This window comes from Eutrema salsugineum, unplaced genomic scaffold (assembly GCF_000478725.1).
Source record: "Eutrema salsugineum unplaced genomic scaffold, Eutsalg1_0 scaffold_12, whole genome shotgun sequence".
NCBI classification, from domain to species: domain Eukaryota; kingdom Viridiplantae; phylum Streptophyta; class Magnoliopsida; order Brassicales; family Brassicaceae; genus Eutrema; species Eutrema salsugineum.
The window spans coordinates 4,454,841-4,475,311 of NW_006256895.1; the positions used below are offsets into that span (position 1 = coordinate 4,454,841).

The 20,471-nt window shown below is 40.5% G+C and overlaps 1 non-coding gene across 1 annotated transcript; it reads left to right on the top strand.

The window, feature by feature from the left end:
- Positions 1-18,366: 18,366 nt before the first annotated feature.
- On the top strand, positions 18,367-18,473 carry LOC112089411. The gene has a single exon (XR_002901049.1). It is a non-coding gene; the product is annotated as a small nucleolar RNA R71 (small nucleolar RNA).
- Positions 18,474-20,471: the final 1,998 nt, after the last annotated feature.

Below are 20,471 nucleotides of genomic sequence, written 5' to 3' on the forward strand. Positions count from 1 at the left end.
GGCGGTTCTAGCAGTGGAGAAGAACTTAGATAAGAATGCTAACTTGCATTGTTCCCAAGTTTGTATTGAACCGCTAGGTAGGTTCTTCTCCCATTGGTGTGCCTTGTCTCCTAAACTGAATGGGAACAACCTGAGCTTGAAACTGTCTTCAGATACACCACTGATCTTTGTGAGATCACAAACTCTATCAAAGTGATCCAAATGCTCTAAAGGATCCTCATTTGGCAGCCCATAGAACTTAGAGTTCTGCACCATGTTGAGCATAGAGGCTTTCACTTCAAAACTTGTGTTCTGAACTGGAGGAGCTTGAATGCCGGCCCTGTATTGGTGTGTATTGGCTCGGTCATTGTCTCCTACATAGACCAGTGGAGGCTCTTGACGCCAGGGTGGGTTTGGGAAGGGTTGCGGTTGATTAACCTGAGGCCGGTCTTGGTTCTGATTACCCTGAGCTGGTCCCTGATGGACCTGACCGTGTGGAACGTGATTTCTGTTCCCATTAGCTCCAATACCAACTCCTTGACCGTGAGCAGCTTCTTGAGCCTGGTGCTCAATCCCAACGTGCTGATCCATTCCCAATCTCTCCAAATGAGCAGCTCTTTCGCTTTATCTTTTAAGTTGTCCTCTTGTGATCATACACCTGAAAACAAAGACAGAACTTGAAAGAGAATCAGTAAAACAAACTAAACTTGATCTCAAAAACTATATCAGAAACTAATGCTAACTAGCCCCACACAATATGGCAACGGCGCCAATTGATAACTAAGAGTTTTGAGGCTCTTAGATGGGTTATCAATCCCCTTGTCAAAGTAGTATAAGGGGTGTCAATCCATATGTGTGGTAGTTAGGCACTAGTTTATAAGATAAGTTCTTAAGTCAAGCTAATCAAAGACAGGTTTGGTGACAAGTAACAAGTGAAAATATAAACAAGAAACAAACAAGTATGATTAGTGAACTAAACAATTAAGCCAAACAAGATGATGGTGATTAAGCAAATGGTAAAAGCTAAACCTCTAGATGTGATCATTGATTAGGGTGCTGTAGATATCAATTCATGATGCTAAGAACAATAATGCAATGCAAGTTACTCTTTAGTCTAGACTTCAAAAGCAGATTAATTCATTCCCATGACAATAATCTCTTTGTAAATCACTTAATCAAGATTAATTCACCTTAAGCAAGATCAAGCAATCGACAAGCATAAAGTATCAAGTCTAATAATGACCAAACGGTTTCTATTTCAAAGAGACCGAATCTTACACAGAAAGCAGCAACAAGCAATCACATGATCTCAAAACCAATTAACTTAGAACTCAAATCTAGACTAATCCTCTCATGAAGGCATTAATCTCTACACTAATCCACTTTCAAACCAAATCATCATTTGTGAAATATGAATCAGTGAGCATTAAGAAACAGTTCTAATATGTCATTCATGCATTTAACAAATCATTCCCATGATGAAAAAGGCATAAACCCTTAGCTTAGCTCATTCAGACATTTCATCAAACACCTTGTGGGTGGAGAAATGATTAAGGTTTAGATCAGAGTGATGTGCAAAGATCTAGCATTAAGAGCAGCTAACTAAGGAAAGGAGATGAGAATCTAGAACCTAAACATCATAAACCGATCATCTAAGCACCCTAATCTACACACCTAGAAGCTTAAAAGATAACTACTCACTAATCATGATTAACACACCATTTCTTTTGCAAGAGGTGGTGTTAATCATGATTAGAAGCAGAGATGAGATGATTAGATGATAAGAAACAGCTTTAAGATGATTAAATCTGCTAGATATCTCTTGATCAAACTCGTTTTTACACTAAGAAGCAGAGAGAAAACAAAAAGAGGCAGATTAGAGGATAAGATAAAGCATAACTAGGGTTTTAGTCTCTAAAAACTATTTATATAAAAGGGTGTGGGCCGGGTCAGCCCAGGACAAACTGGGTACTGACCCGCACTTTCTGGGTTGCTGGAGCCACCCCTCGCCATCTGAAGAAGTCTCACACCGAGGGCCATACACCAGGGGGTCATGTGCTGGGTTGAAACTTTGATGAACACTTGAAGAACATGCATGAGACTTGGCATTTGATCCGGTTAAAGCTTTGAAACGTGAAGAGGATTTGTTTGTGATCTGGGTTGGAGAGATGAGGACCTCGGCATACATGCCGAGGTGCCTGGTACCCGAGGTTTGTGTAACATAGGAGCTCGGCATAGCATGCTGAAGGGTTCACACCAAGGTCTGCTTCAACACTTAGTCGTTTGGGGATCATTTTGGCGATCAAGGGAGCCTCGGTGTTGAAAGACCGAAGTCCTACCTCGAGGTATAGTCCCAAGGCTTCGTAAACATGCCTCCTCGGCATAACATGCGGAGGTATTCACGCCGAGGTAGGACACAACACTTAGCTTACAGTCGCATCTCTTAAAACCCGAATTGAGCAGCTTCTCTTCTGTTCAGTGTAACTTTCAGCTCGTAACTCCAAATGACCTGAAACCAGTTCCATGAGAAAGATAACTCATTCAGCTCGATCTTTGGTGAAGAAAATATCGGCGCTTGGGAAGTGGAAGGCTTCCTGGAGGGCTCATCTTCGCAATGCATTTACACGATCAGAGAAAGGCGTCTAGACATGTGTCCATTCCGGAGACGTTAACTTCTTGCTCATAGATCTGAATTGGATGATCTTGGACGTTATGGAAAGAGGACTCAAACATCTCTGATTCTTATGAAGACCCCGGAAACTGAATCTTCCTGGAAGTGCGCCGTCCTTCGCATTCTTCGGAGCTCATCGGATCGGTCCAAGACGGCAGCGAGACAGGGGTTTCTTCCGACATGCTCAACTTTCTGCTCACGAGTCCGAATTCCATTATTCCACTTGCTATGGAACCGTGATCCAATCCTCTCCAACTTTTGTGAATCACCCGACAGCTGAATCGGACCGGAAGGTTCCCCGGACAGGCGATCATTCAGGAGTATCGGATTGCTCCGGAATGGATGCGAGACTTGTTCGTCTTCCGATTACCATATCTTTAAGCTCCGTGGTCTAAATGCTTTGATTCTAACTGTTCTGAACTCTGGACTCAATTATCTCCAACTTCTATGAAGACTCCGACAGCTGAATCGGCCGGCAAGATCTTCTGGTGACGCGATTTCGGAAATGTATCTACACCCGGGATTTTTGGCCGAGGGACTTGGCCGCGGTACGTGTTTTTGGCCGAGAAAGCTGCCCGCGGGAAGGATTTTGGCTGAGAACCTTCGACCTTCAGTACACCATTTTGCCGAGAAACCCAAAATTGCTCCTTTTCACCATTTTTGATCATTCCAACTCCATTTCTTCATCTGAATCACATCCTCCACTCCAAATTGGCTCCAAAAGCACCTGTTTAACACTCCAAACCATGCAAAACTCTCTTGGACCTAATGCATTCTTCTAAGTCCTAAAACAATGCCTAAAGACCTAAAATGCATGAGATAAGACATGATTTGGACTAAAATATGTACACTAAATGATGCAATTTATGAGTATATCAATAGGATCTCCAGGCTGGTCGTCGTTGGCCATTCCTTGCGTTCGTCTAAGTCTTCGAAGTTCTCTTTCGTGTCTGTCTATCTCGTCTAGAATTGGAATATCTCCTGCAGGTCTACGCCTGGTATTCATGCAATTCAGAGAAAAACAAAAGAAGGGAAAGATAGTTCAGAAAAACTTTAAGAAAGAACTAGAGATCAGGTGTCTAGAACAGAAGTTAAAACAAGAAAAATAGCAAAAGGCAGCGAAACAAATCCCCGGCAACGGCGCCAAAAACTTGATGTCGTGTCAACTGTGTGAGGGAACAAGTTTTACCCTTAACAAAACAAATGAAAGCCGCAAGTGCACAGCTAATCAGTTGTAGTATTTAGGGCTCGAATCCACAGAGATTTGTGTGCCTGGTATTCTTCTACGGTTTTTAACTTTATGTCTAGACTAGATTGGTTTTTAAAGGTTGGTAGTTTGTCACAAATTAAACTAAAACAAGAGAAAGCAAATAAATATATCCTAGAAAGCAAGTAAAGAAATCGAATGAAAGGCTAATAAAGCAAGTAAAATATTGACAAAGGGAATTGAAATGCAGGTTTAAGTAAGCAAATAAAAATCGATGGAATTGTAAACTATGGGTAAAAACTCTGAGCTTTTGAGAACTCTAAGGGATCATAATCGGTTATAACACTAAGGTAGATAGATTGGGATTGACGGTTAACGATATATGGGGTTCTAGAGCTAGAGTACGGCGGTATTACTACGTCACTGTCGTGATCATAACCAACTGTTTCTCGCAACCCTAACCAGTAGGTTTCCATTCTGGTCCTGGAAGGGAGAGAACACAAGAGCTGCACAAGACTCGTCAATACTCATGATCTCGCCGCAGGTAGGTTTCCACTCCTACGGAAAAATCGCCTGTTTCATTCTAGGGCTGATACTTAATGAAAACTTTCGCAACACTAACTATCTAGATCAGATACTAGGTGATCAATCAAGCATACATGCAATAAGAACAAGAATAAACAGAGAACAGGTCGAAATCCCAGATCTATAAACCTAGATGTCTTAATCGATTATGAGAGCCCCTTTCGGGAACCCTAAGCCCAACTCGGGATCTACTCAGACATGGCTGAGGTCGACATCATCATTGGTTTTAATAAAAGTAATGAAAAACAGTAAAGAAAAGAGATAAAGAAAGCTTCTCTATTGAAGAACTCGGACTTGAACGATCTTTTACAAAAATCTCATAAAAACGGCTAAAGGAAAATGGTTTCTGTAAAGTATCAATCGCTCTCTCTAAAAACAACCTAAATGACATGTATTTATAGTCTCCAATACTCCATAATCTCTAGGGTTCCGGAATTGAGGCTGAGAATGACTTTGGGCTTCAGATATATGGGCTTTAGGTCGGAGCTTGATGGCCGCGGTCAGGAGTGATGTGACCGCGGGGATTGGGTGGTTTGCCGCGGTCGGGAGGCTTCTGACCGCGGGAAATAGGTTGTTGGCCACGGTCACGTGCTTTGCTGGCCGTCTTCGAGTGGCTCCGGGGCTAATGGAATATCTTGAGATCCAACCGTTGGAATGTCTCCAAACCAAGTGCATTTGAAAGCTGGTTGATTCTTCTATAAGTTGTCCAATTTTGAGAGTGATCAGACGGTGAGAAGGTCTTCGTCTCTCCATGAGAGTTCTGACGGTCTGCATTTATCCAAAAGAGTCTTTTTGTTCCATTTTGTGCTTCTTTATCCCAAATTACCTGAAAAGTCTTTTAAACTCCGGAAACATAGAAATCCTTTGAAAACCTTTGAAAATGGAGTAAAAACACCTGTGAAAGATATTAAAGTGATCCATTAAAATGGTCAAAACCCGGTGTTATCATGGTCTCTCAATGGCTTTTGTCCCAATTGCTCCCAGTTAGCTTCAAATGACCTCTAAACACTTCAAAAGTGCAAAACTCTCAAGGACCTAATGCTATCCCTAAACAAAGCTAGAACCAAAGACAAACTCTAATAAAACTAGCTAAATGTATGCATGAGCCTCAATACTTGGACAAAAATGCAATCCTAAAAATGACAAAATATGAGTATATCAAATCCCCCACACTTGTCCTTTGCTTGTCCTCAAGCAAACAAGAACAAATGAGAGAGAGAGGTTGAATGCATGGGAGTTCATATTTCTTTAAAGAGAGATGATCATTAAAAGAATTCAAAGCTCATTGTCCAAGTTACTAATTCTAGACTGCAATGCAAACTGCTTTACTCAATAAAATTAGCCATACTTGTCACCAAATGAACCAAACTCAAGCACCAACCATCACAAGCATTCCTAACTGATAACACCGTATTTTGACCACTTTTATGGATCTTTTGAAATACTTTTTCTATGTTTTTAATTGCTTGTACGTAATTTTATCACGTTTTTCTAGTATTTGTAGTTCCAAAACTCTTTTCAGGTAACTTTGGGAAAAGCTTAACAAAATGGATAGAAAACAAGATTTAAGCTCATAGTCAAACCGTCAGAAGTTCACCCCCGATTGAAGGCCTTCTCACCGTCTGATCCAGCTGAAATTTGGAGATCTTGAAGATGGAAGTACCAGCTTTCGAGAACACTTTACAGCTTGGCAATCCAACGGTTAAATCAAAAGATACATGAAGAGCAAGATGTCCCGTAAACCCACCGGCAAGTGTTTCCACCCGCGACCAACAGGCAATTCCCCGCGGTCACAACCACCACGACCGCGGCCAGCCACCCATTCCCCGCGGTCACAACCATCCCGACCGCGGCCAGCTAACTCCGACTCCGAAGGCCCATTTCTGAAGCCCATATCATTTCACAGCCTTGATTCTGGAACCCTAGACCCTAGAGATGTCTTGAGAACTATAAATACATGTTTTAGGAACCCTAATTTGTATCACCCCATATGATCTTATTGTTTTAGAATACTTTTTAAGTTTTAAGTTTTAGGGAGAGAGAGATTTGTCTCTTAAACCCTTGTTTTTTTTTTCAATTTCGGTTTCTATTCTACTTTCTAATACTATGTTTTTGATTTCGTTCATCATGTCTGAGTAGTTTTATTGTTGGGATTAAGGGATTTTCGATGGGGATATATATGTTCGGTGAGGATTCCATTGGCTATTGAGCCGAATCTTAGAACTTTTTCTTCTGAATTTGTTTTTACTGCATGAGAGTAGCGTCATGAACTACAATCTGATCAAGATGCTTGGTGACACGAAAGTGTTCATCCGGTGTCAGATCTAGTTTGGGAGAGCAAAACAAACATAGGAGTGGAAACCTACCTATGGGCGATTTCTGAATGCTGACGAGTCTTAAACATAATGCACCTCTTCTTTTCGAGGGCCAGAGTGGAAACCTACTGGTCAGGGTTGAGAGAGATAGTTGTCTATAATCACGACAGTGGTGTATTCATACGTCCGTGACTCCAGTTTGAAAAGTTCAAGCTAAGATCTTATCAAATTTACTCTCTAGCAATGTTTTGAATCGTTCGTACCCCTGAGAAAACTTCCCTGAACCCCAGCGCCTCTTTTCTTATAGATATACACCGATTTTCATTCAAGCTTTAATCTAGTTTCTTTACTCTTTCAATCGATTTTCACTTAGCAATTAGGTCTAGCCGTTTTCTCGTTTTTACCCTTTTTCATTAAGTTTAGTTATTAGGTCATTTTAATTCCCGTAGTTTCTCTTTAAAATTCGTTTTTACGTTTTAAACACACCACCAAAACCCTCGCAAAACTCGCCTGGTTCTAGACTTCCTTACTTTATCTTTCTTTCGAAGGCTTTTGCAGGAAAGATCCTCCTTCCCTGTGGATTCGATCCCTAAGTACTACAATCGATCAGCTGTGCACTTGTGGCTATTGATTTCATTTAGGGTAAAACTTGACACCCTCACTACACACCACATCAAGTTTTTTGCGCCGTTGCCGGGGAAGGCACGCGTTTTCTTTTCCGCAAAACCCTAAGAAAGGTTGGTAAATCGACTCTAGACCCCTTGTCTGCATATTTCCATTTTTCGGTTATTTTGGTTCCATTTCAGAAGATATGGATCCTATAAATCGAAATCCACACTATGAGGAAGGTTTCTACAACACTCCTCAAGCCACCAAACGCAGAGAAGAACACCAAGCCCGAGATCTTAGCTACATGGATCGATACAGCCAGCCAAATCATCCATACCACTGGCGCAGAGAGCCTGTTCGACGCCGGGAAGATCCTTATGGTCCTCATCCGACCTACTTCGAGCCACACGCCTATAATCCTCCACTGCAGAACCCTAGTCAGCAAGAGGACAACTTGAGGATCAGCAGACGTTTGGGACGCCTCGAAGGAATGATAAACCAGTTCCTTGATCAGCAGAATTGATTCAATCTCTGAAGAGTTCAACAGAAAATTTGATGACCTGGCCAATCATGTTCGAGTTCTGGAAGAACAAACCCACAAGGACGCACAAACACTAGCTGGGATGATCCACCAAGTCGCAACAGAGCAGACAAGACAAGAGTATGACATTATACAGAACTCAAGTGATATTGTCGAATCGAAGCAGGAGATTAAAGAAGTCAGAGAATCCGCCTCCTGGTATAGAGAGAAGACAGACGAAGAGTTGCAGGAGATTGAGCACACGCTGAACAAACTCGAGCTCAAAGCACGGGAGATTGATGCAAGAATGGAACAGATGCCAAAAATTGAGGAAATTGAGAGATTTTCTAAGAAATCTCCCAAAGATCTTGATGAAGATGCACAATAACGACCTGGTATGAGTTCATATGATGCTGGTCTACCAAATAAAGAAGCTGGAGAGGTTCGTGTCAAGTACAAGAAGGAACAGACGGACTATGAGCAGATTATATCCGGAGACGCGGGTCCGAGCATTCCAAACGCGGCCAAGGCTCCTTTTCCCGCGGTCGCGATGCCTCTGACTGCGGGAGTTGGTCGTTCAGATTCACCTCCAGGATTTGAGAGAAAAATAATACATCTTCTGTCCCAACTTCAACCTCCAGCACCTAAAAAAGCAACTCAGGAAGAAGAAAACCAAGTTTCAGATGAAGAAACAGATTGGCAGGAATCATTACCTTGTATGATGACAAGGGAATGTGTTGAAGATTCAGCTGACTCTTCAATTCAAGAAGACCCGATATGCAGCAAGATAAAGATGCCATACATCGATTCAATCATTGAATACGACACTGCAGCTTTCTTTTGTGAATCCTATTCTGCGTTTGAAACACCAGCCAACACCTACAGAGAAAGGCAAGTTCGAATTCTCCATAAGGTCAAGACTACAGGTCAGTTCCTTATCTCTTGTTTTATTAGAGGAGAAATGTTTAAAAACGTGCTTAGTGATTCTGGAGCTTGTCTTAACATGATGTCCAAGGCAATTGTTTTGAGACTTGGTATTAAACACCTGCGCAGGACTAGAGCAAAAATTAGTCTAGCTGATGATTCCAATGCAACACCTCAAGGAATAGCTCATGAAATTCATTTGAGAATAGGAGATTGCATCGTGCCTGTCGACTTCTACATTGTCGAAACGAGAGACGCAACATATTCAGTGATTCTCGGATGGTCTTTTCTAGCAACTTCCGGAGCTATAATGGACTGGCCAAACCGGAGGATTTCATTTGCTTATATCGACAAAGATGTCTTCACAGAAGCTGTCCCATACAACAACAAAGCAGGAAAGCGTTCTGCAACAGAAGAATTTGAAGAAGAGCTTTGGAGTGACGAAGAACCTGCTAGGCAAAGCAAAGAGATGTCGAAAAAGACTTGTCTCAGGACAAGGTCTTCTTCATTGGACTAAGCCACGTCCAACACCAAAAGTCGAGCTAAATGACTTAAAACAGAAGCGCTTAATGGGAGGCAACCCATTTAGGTTTTTTTTTCTTTAGGATTTGTCTTTCTTTTTCTATTGATCCTTTTCTTTTTCTTAGTTTCAAGTGTTTCTTTTAAAACAAACAAGCCAAAAAAATCAAAAAAACCCGAAAAAACCAAAAAGAAGGATGGTCCCTGACTGCTCGGCCCAGCAGGAACCAAGGAGAAGCAGGAACAGGCCGCGATATAAGCCCCCGCGGTCGCAGATGCTCTGACCGCGGGAAATGCATGATCGACCGTGGCCGCATCTTTCTGACCGCGGCCGAGCACCGGTTTGCCGCATTCTCGTGGTTCCTGACCGCGTCAAATGGTCGTTGAGATCAAACCGGACCCCAAACCACCCACTTCACTTCATTTCACCTCACCAATCCCCACTCCACCTCATTCATCACCACCTATAACCTTCCCAAACCTCTTCGAAAGAATCCGGTTCATCTCCACCAGCATCCCGGATCCAGGTAAGTTCTCTTTGGCCTTACCAATTCGATTATCTATGCATTTTTCTCATCCAATCTCGACTTGTTTCACACTGAGGACAGTGTGATTTAAGTCTGGGGAGGATTTCATCCCTTTCTAACCACTTTTCTTTCATGAGTCTTGCATTATCTACACTTTTTGCATTTTCCTTAGAGTGTTTCAAAATTGGTTTTCAAAACAAAATACGTTTTAAAGGGAATGGTGAACATGAATCAATGATAGTTGACTGTGTGCTTTTAGACTGTTCCTAGTGACATGCTCATTCATGATTTAGGATTAGACTAGGCGGTAGCTAAGCACATTTGAAACGAAGTACCCCAGAGGAATTTGAATGATTTTGATTTAGATGAAGGAATAACTAGCTCTGTTTTATTTGGACTTAATTTGGACTTAATTTTCGCATTGAAGCATTAGACTATGGAAATGAATCATACATTCAGGACTCCTTTACCCTTTTACCACTCTCTGTTGATCCTGAATGGCTAGTTCATCTTTAGCTAGTTCCCTACCTTAACCAAGTCCTCTTTCAAACCACATGCACTCTTGTTTTCTATAGTCTTATATGCAGATAAGTGCAAAAACGTTGGAGAGAAAGAGGAACAATGCAGTTTTCAGTCACCTGCGATTTGCCAGAAAATTTCCCGGAAGGATTCAACACAAGAGGAAGCTCAGTTTGCCTTAGAAAAATCTCAAATTTTGGTACAATCTCGTCTTCTAGTCTCTCTCTCTTTAAAAGGCATTTCCTTTCGTTAAAAAAAAATAAAAAAATAAAAAAATAAAAAAAAAATCTGAAAATAAGAAAAGAAAAGAAATAAAAGCCTTAGAGAGTATAGAGAGGTCGAATTTTAAGTCCCAAGGCAACTTGAGTTCGATTTTATGGAGTTTTGGAGATCATTTTCTGATTCCCGAAAAGAATCTAAGTCTGGGGGAATAGCTGTTCACAAGAAAGGAGGAAGGATTACGCAACAACATTTGGCAAGAAGAAGTGACTGAAAATTGCGGTCATCAACAGGTCCTTATCTCTCTTGCGGTTTTGCATATTATCTTGCATCCTCCAGATTCATCAGGTAACCCAAAACACTTTAACTCCACCACTTAAACAGCCATTTTAATGCCAAACGCCGTCTACCCTGGATGATGTTTTTAATGAGAACTCACTATTGAACTTAATGAATGTAGAGAGCTAGTTGACTGGAATCAGGATTTAGATTGTTTAAGTTTTGCATGACGGAAGAAGTGGACTAGTATCTTTTGTGTATTGGTGAGAATTTTCTAGACTAAGTTGTGGATTGATGCACTATCTTTGGTCCTAGTTTAGGATTTCATGTCTCTGAGATTTGTGTATTCCCTATTTTGTTTTCACTTAACCAGTTTAGGCTTTTGCTTTGTATGAGGACAAACAAAAGTTTTAGTCTGGAGGAGTTGATAACACCGTATTTTGACCACTTTTATGGATCGTTTTGAAATACTTTTTCTATGTTTGTAATTGCTTTTAAGTACTTTTATCACGTTTTTCTAGTATTTGTAGTTCCAAGACTCTTTTCAGGTAACTTTGAGAAAAGTTTAACAAAATGGATAGAAAACCAGATTTCAGCTCAGAGTCAAACCGTCAGAAGTTCACCCCCGATTGAAGGCCTTCACACTGTCTGATCCAGCTCAAATTTGGAGATCTTGAAGATGGAAGTACCATCTTTCTAGCACACTTAACAGCTTGGCAATCCAACGGTTCAATAAAAAGATACGCGAAGAGCAAGATGTCCCGTAAACCAGCCGGCAAGCGTTTCCACCCGCGGCCAACAGGCCATTCCCCGCGGTCACAACCACCGCGACCGCGACCAGCCACCCATTCCCAGCGGTTACAACAATCCCGACCGCGGCCAGCTAACTCCGACTCCGAAGGCCCATTTCTGAAGCCCATATCATTTTCCCAGCCTTGATTCCGGAACCATAGACCCTAGAGATGTCTTGAGCACTATAAATACACGTTTTAGGAACCCTAATTCGTATTACCTCATATGCTCTTATTGTTTTAGAATACTTTTTAAGTTTTAGGTTTTAGGGAGAGAGGGATTTGTCTCTTGAAACCTTGTTTTTTCTTTTTCAATTTCGGTTTCTATTCTACTTTTTAATACTATGTTTTTGATTTCGTTCATCATGTCTGAGTAGTTTTATTGTTGGGATTAAGGGATTTTCGATGGGGATATATATGCTCGATGAGGATTCCATTGGCTATTGAGCCGAATCTTAGACTTTTTCTTCTGAATTCGTTTTTACTGCATGAGAGTAGCGTCATGAAGTACAATCTGATCAAGATGCTTGGTGACACGAAAGTGTTCATCCGGTGTCAGATCTAGTTTGGGAGAGCAAAACAAACATAAGAGTGGAAACCTACCTATGGGCGATTTTTGAATGCTGACGAGTCTTAAACATAATGCACGTCTTCTTTTCCAGGGCCAGAGTGGAAACTTACTCGTCAGGGTTGAGAAAGATAGTTGTCTATGATCACGACAGTGGCGTATTCATACGTCCGTGACTCCAGTTCGAAAACTTTATTCTAAGATCTTATCAAATTTACTTTCTAGCAATGTTTTGAATCGTTCGTACCCCTGAGAAAACTTCCCTGAACCCCAGCGCCTCTTTTCTTATAGATTTACACCGATTTTCATTCAAGCTTTAATCTAGTTTCTTTACTCTTTCAATCGATTCTCGCTTAGCAATTAAGTTTAGTTATTAGGTCCTTTTAATTCCCGTAGTTTCTCTTTAAAATTCGTTTTTACGTTTTAAACACACCACCAAAAACCTCACAAAACTCGCCTGGTTCTAGACTTCCTTACTTTATATTTCTTTCGAAGACTTTTGCAGGAAATATCCTCCTTCCCTCTGGATTCGATCCCTAAGTACTACAATCGATCAGCTGTGCACTTGCGGCTATTGATTTCATTTAGGGTAAAACCTAACACCCTCACGACACACCACATCACTAACCTCAACCCTTTGACATTCATTTAAAGTTTCAAGTGGATCATGTTCATCCAAATCAAGTGAATTCATTTGGGTTGGGACTGGGTTTTGAGATTAAAATGACTGGTACTCCATGCAAGGGGATCTCTCAATGAAAAAGCACACATCAGTAAAATTCGAAGGGTGAAAAGCAATGGATGCATACAAAGATAGAACTACATCTACCCCTCACCCAAAATGCTTTTAACACTCAACTTTAAACCATTCAAAGACTCTTTCCTAGTCTACTCACCCCAAATGGCGTTTTGCCTTTGACACTCAATCAGCTCACATCACTCTTTTCATTTCATCTCTTAGTGAGTTTCTCTTCTTTAACACACAAAAGTGTGGTGAGTAGACTTAACACAATGATATGTATGTGGTACCCATGAATTCACAATGATATGCACAAACATGATAATTAGCTGTCAAGTTCAAAGGTTTTCAGTTAAGCTAGGTTGAGGTTATTCACAACTTGATTCAGCTAGCACAGAAGTATTGAGACACCAAATCAAAGCATGGTTCACACTTGATTTCATACCAGTTTCCCAATGCATTAAAGGACTAATAACTTGGGCAATGAACCAAACTCTTAAAATGATGCTCTCTTCAAGAAAAAAAAAAATCTATCATTACTCCCATTTGCATATGATGCAACCTATATGAAAATGCAAACTAGAGTCAACCTAAAATGTGAATGCAACTACATGGGCATTTTTTGTGAAAAAAATTTCAGATTTTTTCAATTTTTTTGGTTTTTATATGCACTTATATGAATGAAAATGAGACTCAAAGTGAAAAGGAAAATAAGAGCAGAATAAACATGATTAGTAAAAACAAAACCCCTCCCCCACACTTAGATAACACATTCCCTTGTGTTATAAAAGCATGAAGGACTAGTGCAAAGCAAATTCACAAAATGCAAATAGAAAATAAACTAAACTAGATGCATATTTACAAGGATGGAGTGTTACCTTCTCAAGGACTGAGAGATGGGGCTGGAGAATTGACTACACCGACCTTTTGCACCGAGTGAAATGACCTTGGTGTGAGGCATCCTTGGCCATCTTTTGTTCCACACCGAAATCTTGCACCGAGTGAAATCACCTCGGTGTGAGGCATCCTTGGCCATCTTTTGTTCCACGCCGACCTCCATTTGCTTGGTGTATCAGGTCGATATTTCTTCGGCTTTTGAACCTTGTTACACCGAGTGAATGCACCGACTGAAATCACCTCGGTGTGAATGCATTCCTCACACGATTTCTCAGCTTTTCTTTGGTCCATTCTTCTTATGGCAGCTCCTAAAAACCTCAGAAACCTGTCCACACTTAAGCAAGACATCAAAACATCCTAAAGCGGCAAAAGAAAGCATCTAAAGCATATTTACAAAGATAAACATGGGATTGTCTCCCAAGTGCACTTTGTTTTAAGTCACTAAGTTTGACTTCTTACACTCTTTTTAGTGAGGGAGAGGAGGAGCTTTGATTCTCCTTGTCTTGTCCATGAATTCAAGCATGAGGTCCTTGTTCATCAGCTCTTGGACACCATCAGATCCTTTGTATTTGAACTCTGGTGTGAGGATAGCTCTGACTTTGCCAAATGGTCTTGACCTTCTATTGCCTTTAACCTTGTATTCAACAGCTCCACTGTTAAGTAAGATTTTTAAGTCTTAGATGGGTTATCAATCCCTTATGTCACTTGCTGTACAAAGGGTATCAATCCAAATGTGTGGTAGTTAGGCATTAGTTTATGTGACAAGTTCTTAAGTCAAGTGAGACAAGAAAGGTTTTTGGTGGTGACAAGAAACAAGAAAGCATAAAACAAGAAACAAGCAAGCAAGATGATTAATTACGAAACAAAGCAAGAAACCAAACAAGATGATGATAAAGCAAATGATGAAAGATAAACCTCTAGATGTGATCATTGATTTGGGTGCTTTAGATACTGATTCATGATGCTAAGAACATAACGCAACCCTTGCTACTCTTTAGTCTAGGCTTCTTAATCAGATTAATCCACTATCATGACAGATATCCCTTTGCAAATCACTTAATCAAGTCTAACAACCATTATAGATAACCAAGCAATCAGCAAGCATAATGTTCCAAGCCTAATAAGTGACCAAAAAATCTATAACAAAGAAAGACTGAATCTTTTACAGAAAGAAATAACAAGCAATCACATGTTCTCAAAACATTTTAACTTAGAACTCTAATCTAGATTAATCCTCTCATGAAGGTATTGACCTCTACACTAATCTATTTTCAAACCAAATTCTCATTTCTGAAATATGAATCAATGAGTATTAAGAAACAGTTCTAATATGTCATATATGCTTCAAACAAACATTCCCATGGCATTTAAAACATAAACCCTTAAGTTAGTTCTTTCAGGCATTTCATCAAACACTTTTGGTGTATGAAGCCTATGAACCCAGATTTCACTTTCCCAAGGAAATCTGGCATTAGGAGCAGCTAACTAAGGAAATGAAATGAAAATCTAGAACCTAAACATCACAAATCAAACATCTAAGCACCCTAATCTACACACCTAGTAGCTTAAAAGAAGACTACTCACTAATCATGATGAACACACCATTTCCTTTGCAAGAGGTGATATTAATCATGATTAGAAGTAAAGATGAGATGAAGAATGATAAGAAACAGCTTTAAGATGATTAAATCTGCTAGATATCTCTTGATAAAACTCGTTTTTACACTAAAGAGGCAAAGAAACAAAGAGAATAAAAACTTAGTCTGCTAGATAATGACTAAAACATATATATAGGTAAGGTTTCTTGATGGGCCAACCTAGAAAAAACTAGGTATTGGTCCCAAAAAGGCCCATAAAAACGTCCTGGTTTGAGAATGTATCGACCAGATTTCAGTCGGTGCAGGAGGTCGATATTTCTTCGGCAATTTGAGAGTGGTTACACCGAGGCGCTACACCAGCTGAACTCACCTCGGTGCGGCGTTAAGGATAGCTTCAGGGGATCAATACCGAGCAGGATTCAGTCGGTGCAGGACGTCGATATTTCTTCGGCATTTTGGCTTCCAAAAGCCAGCCAAAATCGTCAAGGTTCCACGGTAATACCGACCTGATTTTGGTCGGTACTCCTTCTCGATATGAATGTAGACCGCTTGCACCAAATATTTCATATCTCCTTGCTCACTGGTCCAAACCTTGATCGGTCAACACCATAAGCCAGATGGCTGCTTCGGCTCCAAATTTGGTGAAGGGTTCGGGTTCAGATGACGTTGGCAAGGGCTCCGTTCCACCAGTTGTTTGATGCGTTTGGTCCTTTATCCGCTCCGAGACATGTACTGCTTCGTATCGCCGTAACGTTCAGCTCACCACTCCAAATAGGACGATCTTAAGTGTTCTGGAAACTAGACTCGACGTTCTTGATTCGGTATGAAGACTACAGAGGCTGAATCCTGGTGCAAGTCCTCTTTCTCAGGTGATAAAGTTGAGGGATTGTCGGCTCCATAACACTTGTCCGAGTCTGATGCACATAAGGTGATGGTCTCTCCATGGCTTTTGTCCCAAATGCTCCCAATTAGCCCCAAATGACCTGTAAACACTCCAAAAGTGCAAAACTCTCTAGGACCTAATGCAATTTCTAACTAAAGACAAAAGCAAAGACAAATATATGTAAAACTACCTATATGTATACATGAGACTCAATACTTCGACAAAAATGCAATCCTAAACAAGACAAAATATGAGTATATCATCCACCATCAAACTTCCAAGGAGTGAGAGTTAAGACTTAAGAAGAAGACCCAAGAGTGAATGATTTGGTGCTTGTTGGGTTCTTGTCTTGAGACCTTGAACCATTGCTTTTGTTGCTCCTGATCTCCTTCTCACTTGGTGTAGGAGATCCCCTTCAAACTCAAGATCAGGTCTTATGAGGGACTCTTTCTTCTTCTCAACAGATGCAAGGGGTTGAGCTTCTTCTATAGTTCCCATACTCCCCTCATACATCATCCCATAGCGTTTCAACTCATCAGAATCATCAGATATAACTCCACAAAACCCAGCAAGATGAGGTTTAATGGGATAAGATACTTCATCATCTACCTTAGTAAGCACCATTCTTTGAGTATCGAAGTCCATCCTTGCTCCTGTGGTGTTCAGAAATGGAGTTCCAAGCAGAAGAGGTAGCTCTTTGGTCTTTTTCATCTTCATGACTACAAAATCAGTGGGAACTGTGCATTCACCAATCTTTAATGGGTAGTCTTCAAGGATTCCATATGGCTTCTTTGAGGATGAATCTCCAAAGGTGATTGACATGGGGTGATGCTTAAGACTCTTGATCCTTAGTCTCTCCACCATGCCTAAAGACATTACACTGATGCTTGATCCAGAATCACACAAAGCATTGTCCACTTTCAAACTTCCAAGAGAGCATGAGATGGAGAACTTTCCTGGATTACCTAGCTTGGGAATAGATTTGGGTTTCACCCTTGTTGAACCAATGCTAGAGACTCCATCAAATGTCTTTCCTTGAACCATTCTCTGATATTTTCCTTCCGCCATCTCAGAATCATTCTCTTTCATATCAAAACCAGCTGCCTCCCCACCTTCTTGTTCAATGTCTTCATTGAGATCACAGAAAAGGAACTCAAACTCATCTATGATGGCGTCCTCATCATCTTTTGTCAGGCATTTTTCACTTGAGACATTGCCATGGAGAAGATCCTCAATTTCTTGGACAGCAGCATGATTCTCATAATTTGAGAGGATTGCGTTGTAGTATTTTGTTTGATGTGCAACTGATGTCCCTGGTAAAGATCTTTGAGCTTGAGAACTGCAGTGGCCCTTGTTGTTCTCTAGAGTCTTGACTTTGGAAGCCAAGGTTGAAAGTTGAGTTAGAAGACCAGAATAAGTGCAATCCACCTTGTTGTTAATCTTTGTCATTTTCTTGTTGAAGTCCATGGCACCACTTGCTTGACCTTGGAGAATTTGCTGGAGCAGGTTATGTACTTCTTGATCCTTATTCCCTGAGTCCTGTTGGAGGCTTTGCTGTTGGGGAGGGACAAAACCATGTTGGTTATTGATGTGAGAGTGAAAGTTCTGGGTGGGGTGATTCTTGTAGTAGGTACAGCCTTTTTGGTAACCTTGTTGTCCACCTACAAAGTTTACCTCAGCTGTGATGTCTTCCCCTTGAAATGTGTCTTGAAACACATGATTCACATCCCTGACCAAGTTGGCTGACTTATGAGAAGCTAGGAGAAGTTTATCTAGCTTCTCATTGAGAGACCATATGTTTTTCCTTGTCCTTTCCTCTTCAGCACTCACAGCACCTCTTGAATTCCTGTCAAAGTCTGATCCATAAAGCTCATCACTCTGAGCTACATTCTCCACAAGGGTCATCGTATCATTGACTTCCTTGGTCATGAAATTACCATTTGAAGCTGTGTCCAACAGTAGTCTGACATTTGGTAAAGCACCTCTGTAGAAGGTACTTAGCAGCTGAGCATCGGAGAATCCATGGTGAGAGCATTGCATGGTATACCCTCTAAATCTTTCCCAAGCCTCACAAAAGGATTCATGGTTCTTCTGAATAAAACTTGAGATTTCATTTCTTAACCTTGCTGTTCTTGATGAAGAGAAGAACTTGGTTAGAAATGTTCTTTTGCATTGCTCCCATGTTGTGACTGATCCTTGAGGTAGAGACTTTTCCCACTGATGAGCTTTGTCTCCTAGAGAAAAAGGGAATAGCCTCAACATGAAACTGTCCTCACTCACTCCATTTATCTTAGTTAGATCACAAACTCTATCAAAGTTGTCAATGTGATCTAATGGGTCTTCTAATGCCCAGCCATGGAACTTGTTTGATTGCAGCATGTTGATCAAGCCAGATTTGATCTCAAAATCGTTTTCAGGTTTGGAGCTTAAATCCCATGTCTCTAACCCTGAGCATTGGCCTCATCACCAGGCCCCACAACTTGTATTGGACGTGGAGGTGGTGGCTCTTGCTGATTCTGATGGTTTCCATTACCACAATGAGCCTGTTGCCCTTGATCCATACCCAACCTCTCAATGTGCACAACTCTTTCTCTTTGTCTTCTTTCTTTACTTCTGGTGTTCATACACCTTAAAACAAAGACAGCACTTGAAAGGTAATCAGTAAAGCAAAAGAAAATGACTTGATCTCAAGAAGATCCAAAGTCCTAATGCTAGAATGAACTCTCCAATTGGCAACGGCACCAAATTGATAGTAGGTTTTTAGCCCACTAAGGTCAATTAACCTCTTGTGTTATAGCACTTGAGGGTCAATCCAAATGGAGATTATATAGAAACCAAGACTATGAGGTCAATTCTTAATCCAAGCCTAAAGAAACAGGTTGGTGATTAAGTGATTTAAAAACATAAAATAAACAAGAACAAGCAGTAATTAAGAACAAGCAGACAAGAGAAACTAAAAAAAACTCAAATTCAAAACAAAGATAAAGCTAAACCTCTAGATGTGATCATTGATCAGGGTGCTTTCAATGCTTAATTCATGATGCTAAGCAAACAATTCAACACTTGCAATTCTTTAGTCTAGTCTTCCAATTCAGATTAATTCATTCCCATGACAGAAATCACTTTGCAAATTACTTAATCAAGACTAATTCCCATTAATGAATAAGCAATTAACAAGCATAAGGTTCCAAGTCTAATATGACCAAACAGCCTCTTTGTGCATCAACATAAGAGCTAAGAAAGACTGAATCTTATACAGAAAGATAAAGCAAGCATCACATGATCTCATATTCCAATAAACTTAGAACTCAAAGCAAGACCATTTCTTTCCCAAGACAATGATCACTATACTGATCAGCATTCCAACCTAACTCTCATTAGGGGTAATGATGATCAATATGCATTAATAAACAGTTCTAATATGTCATATATGCTTCAAACAAACATTCCCATGGCATTTAAAACACAAACCCTTAAGTTAGCTCAATCAGGCATTTCATCAAACACCTTATGTGTGGAGAAATGCCTAAGTTCTAGACCAGAGTGATAATCAAAGATCTAGCATTAAGAGCAGCTAACTAAGGAAAGGAAATGAGAATCTAGAACCTAAATACCATAAATCAAACATCTAAGCACCCTAATCTACACACCTAGAAGCTTAAAAGAAGACTACTCACTAATCATGCTTAACACACCTAGAATCTTTTGCAAGAGGTGTAAACATGATTAGAAGCAAAGATAAGAAGAGAAGATGATAAGAAACAACTTTACATTGATTAAATCCTTGAGATATCTCTTAACAAAATCTGGGTTTTCACAAAAGAGGCCAAGAGAAAAGAGAGAATAAAGCTTTTTAACAGATATTTCCTAAAGCATATATATATAGGTAAGGTTTTCTTGATGGGCCAACCCAGAACAAACTAGGTACTGGCCCAAAAAGGCCATAAAACACGTGCTGAACTAAAGTAGTATCGACCTGATTTCAGTCGGTGCAGGAGCTCGGTGTGGTGTTAAAAAATCTCTGAAATTCAACACCAAGCAGGTTTCACTCGGTGTAACTCCTCGGTGCAGTGTAATGAAGGTCTTTAGGGGGCCAATACCGACCAGAATTGTGTTGGTGCA